Source organism: Oryza sativa, chromosome 9 (assembly GCF_034140825.1).
Source record: "Oryza sativa Japonica Group chromosome 9, ASM3414082v1".
In the NCBI taxonomy this organism is placed as follows: domain Eukaryota; kingdom Viridiplantae; phylum Streptophyta; class Magnoliopsida; order Poales; family Poaceae; genus Oryza; species Oryza sativa.
The window spans coordinates 15,537,358-15,541,536 of NC_089043.1; the positions used below are offsets into that span (position 1 = coordinate 15,537,358).

The 4,179-nt window shown below is 40.6% G+C and overlaps 1 pseudogene; it reads left to right on the forward strand.

The window, feature by feature from the left end:
- The first annotated feature begins 980 nt into the window (after window positions 1-980).
- On the forward strand, window positions 981-2,346 carry LOC136351789 (uncharacterized; annotated as a pseudogene).
- Window positions 2,347-4,179: the final 1,833 nt, after the last annotated feature.

A 4,179-nucleotide genomic window follows, 5' to 3' on the forward strand; every position in this document is an offset into this window, starting at 1 on the left:
TGCCAATTTTGATGATTTTGCTATTATACATATTGTTAGGCATGATAATTCTAGAGCAAATGATTTAGCACAACAAGCACCTGGCTATAATGTGAAAAGGGGAGTATTTCTGATATTGGAAGAGCCGGTGCTTGATTTTTAAACCTTTGGATGAAATTGGCAAAATTTTAGACAGGGACGGTCTGACCACCGCAGGAGCGTTACTGACCAAGGAAACCGGCCTTGAAGCCATTTCCAATTAATTCCTAAGAGTAATGAATTTGAGGGATTTAATTTTGCAACTTTTATATTGTGGAATTATTTTTCCTTAAGCCCCTTCAAACCGAACGAAGCCTTATCTGGATCTACCTCTATTCCGAAAGAATTCAGATCCAAAGTCTAACTTCAACAGCCACTTCAGGAAGAGTTTGTAATTAACCATTTAATCTATCCGAATTTGTAACCATCCCATCCACAACAAACAGACAAGACCGATTTTGATGTACTGCAATTTATACTATGCTAAGTACAAGTTAAGAGCATCGGCCAACAGTCCACCAATAATCTACTCCCAAAAATTGATTTTTGGGTTTCCTAAACTGAAAATAGGTGGTGAAAAAACCCCTCCCTACAAGAGATAGCCTAAATTCAATCCCTAAAAACTAAAAGTGGGCCCTTCTATTAAACTACCAATAGAAATTCCGGTTTTTTTCGTTCCCGTGCGCAGAAGGAGATCGCTATCTCCCACGCGCGACCTGCACCGACGCCGTCCAAGCCGATCTGAGATCGCCATCTCTCACGCACGACCTGCATCGACGCTGCCCAAGCGCGATCTGCCCTGATGCCACCCACGCGTGATCTTGCTGCTCTCTGCCCCTACGCCGCCGGTCATCCCTGCCATCCCCCCTGCCCCTCCCCTCTATCCCCCACTGTGCCTCCCACCTCTCTCTCTCTCCTTGCGTGGCCGCCTCTCCTACACGCCTTCGTCGTGTTAAAAAGAGATGAATCGTCCAGGCAGTCTCGTTAAGTTACTATTGGATGATAAGTCTTCGTGAGATAACGACGATGAATTCATTTTTGAGGCGGTCGAAATAGTTTTCGATGAAAGCGACGAAGAACCAAAGCGAGGTGGGTCTGTCTTTGGACATGCAGCGATTAACCGAGAAAGGTTGGTTGGTCATCGGAGATTGTACAATGACTATTTTTCAGAAGACCCTACATATCTTCCTATTCAATTTACATGCCGGTGGGTAATAGTGAATTGTTTTTTTTTTCATGCTTGATTTGAATTAGTGGTGCATGTCTTAATTTTTATTGCTAATTATTATGCAGGTTTAGAATGAAAAGGCCGCTCTTTTTACGCATAATGAATGCTGTTGAAGCCCATGATGATTATTTTGTTCAGAAGAGAAATACGGCTAGTATCATTGGGCTATCATGTTTGCAAAAGGTAACAGCAGTGCCACGTATGTTGTGTTATGGAATAGCTGCAGATGCAGTTGATGAGCATGTTCGTATTGGAGGTAGTACCGTTATTAGAGTTTTAGGAGGTTTATCATAGTTGTTGCTGAAGTTTTTGGGGAGGAGTACATGAGGACACCAAATGAGAATGATATAGCTAGGTTATTTGCAGATGGAGAACGTAGAGGATTTCTAAGTATGTTGGGCTCTTTAGATTGTATGCACTGGGAGTGGAAGAACTGCCCGACTGCCTGGCATGGTCAGTATAAAGGAAAAGAGGGAGTTCCTATATTAGTTTTAGAAGCTGTTGCTTCGCATGATCGATGGATTTGGCATGTGTTCTTTGGTTTACCTGGAACACATAATGATATTAATGCGCTCCAACGATCTCTGTTGTTTGCAAAGCTAGCTAAAGGGCAGGGTCCTAAAGTTAATTATACTATGAACGGGCACGACTACACTATGGGGTATTATCTTGCAGATGCTATTTATCCTGCATGGGCAACACTAGTGAAGAGTATCCAGATGCCACAAAGGAATAAGAGAAAATATTTTTCAAAAGCACAAGAATCCATTAGGAAGGACGTTGAACAAGCATTTGGTGTGTTACAAGCTCTCTTCGCTATTGTTCGTGGTCCTATTCGTTTTTGGGATAATTTGACTATACGTAAAATTATGAGATGTTGTGTGATCTTGAATAACATGATTGTTGAGGATGAGCGTGATGACGAGGAAGATTTACATTATGATGAGCTGGGAGAACAGGTGGAAGATTACCATGAGCGTACCGCTGAATTTAATGAGTTCCTTTCGAATTATGAGAAAATTAAAGACAAGACAGTTCACAACCAGCTGCAAGAGGACCTCATTGAACATTTGTGGCAACGTCATGGAGACCAATATTAGTGGCTGGATAGCAAAATTAATTTTTAAAATTTCAGTCAGTCTTTATTTGTGAGAATTCTTGAGACTGTAATAATCAGTACTATATTAGCTTTATATTTTTCTGAGCATTCTTAATATGGGATTGTAATAATATTGAGATTTAGAAATATTCATCCTTTTAATTAGTATTATGTTCCACATTAAACAAGGAGTACTTTTGTGCTCAATTTATTTTGTGGTTGAGATTCAGCAGCAACATCAGCACAATAAACACACACACCTGCATTTTCATAGGAGCAACAGTACCGACAGCCGCACATATGAACACACAATCAACACTAGCATTTTTTGCAGCAGCAGTTTATGCATCTGTAGGAGCAGCATTCCAGCATCAACATTTCCAGCAATAGTAGAGCATTTTCCAGCTGCAGCAGTTGCATCTTTTCAGCAACAACACCAATTTTCAGACACACAAGCAACCTTCCAGCAAGAGCACCAATTTTCCAGCAGCAGCAGCTAATTTTCAGCTGAAACTGCTTACCTTTTCAGCATTACAAGCTGCAGATTCAGCACAAGGAGCATCACAACAACAACAGCTATTTCAGCAGCATTAGCAGCAATTTCAGTGCAGTTTCAGCAGCAATATCAGTGCTGTTTTAGCACCAGCATCAGTGCAGTTTCAGCACTAGCAGTATCATTCCAGCAAACAACACCAATGAAGCATCATAGAAACAGAGCAATGGCCAGCATAAGCAGCACAAAATTAAGGAGTCGTTCCAGTTGCAGCTCATTTAATCCTAATATTTAAAAAGCAACTAAATTTACTTGTTCATTACACTCCTTTTGAAAGGTACCATTAAATCTGCAACCAAGCTAATGGAAAATAAGAGTACTAAATGATGGAATTTAAGCTAAATTTATGTTGAAGCCGAACGACGACTTAAAATACTAGACTTGACACTTTTATAGTACTCTTGCTCCTCGATTGACATCGCACTTGTATCTAGCCTCACAATTCTATCTTCTTGTATCATCCTCTTGAAATCCAACTTTTCTTTGTCCAAATCAATCCGCTTTTGTTCAAGTGCAAGTGCAGCTCTGTACCTCTCCTCTCTTTGCCGATCCTTCTCCGCATCAACCTCTTTCTTCTTATTCCATAATAGATCTAAAGCATCAATTTTGGATTGGTCTGAGTGTTGACGCTGTTTTTCTTTCTCTTTCTTCCTCCCTGCAGGTCTACCCGAAGGCTGCACACCATCAGCTGCAATAGGGTCCTCTTTCACTTGAGAGACACAGTTCTGAGGGCCTGAAGATGCAGCTGTAGCAGGTGTAGACTGTGCATTGCTCTTTTGTTTCTTACTTGTATTTTTTTTTACTTCCCTTTTTGTATTCGCCAATCAATCCACTTTGGCTGGTCCTTCAAAAATTTGTAGCAATGCACGAACTGAAAAGTCATTTTTTTGGGATCTTCTTTCTTGTACAAAATCCCAGCCTGCAGAAGCTGCATATAAAAGTGCAAAAGAAAGTTAGTCTACAAAGGTAACTATATGAATAATAACGAGTGCTCTTGCAACATTTCAATTATCACCTTGTCCTCAGCGTTGACACCACTTTGAGGTCTATTCTCAATATAGCTTACACAGCCAGCAAGCTTATTAATTGACACACTCTTGTATAGTGGACCAATGATGCATGAGCCAAATTTGAGTGCGATCTGAAGTGAAGTCCTTGTTTGCATGAAAGAAGTCATAAATACGGTTCCAATATGTACTTCGAGGTTGATCGGCACCTTGAATAGCATCCATACTAATGTTAACTCATGCTGATACCATTAGGACATCCTCCTGCATACTA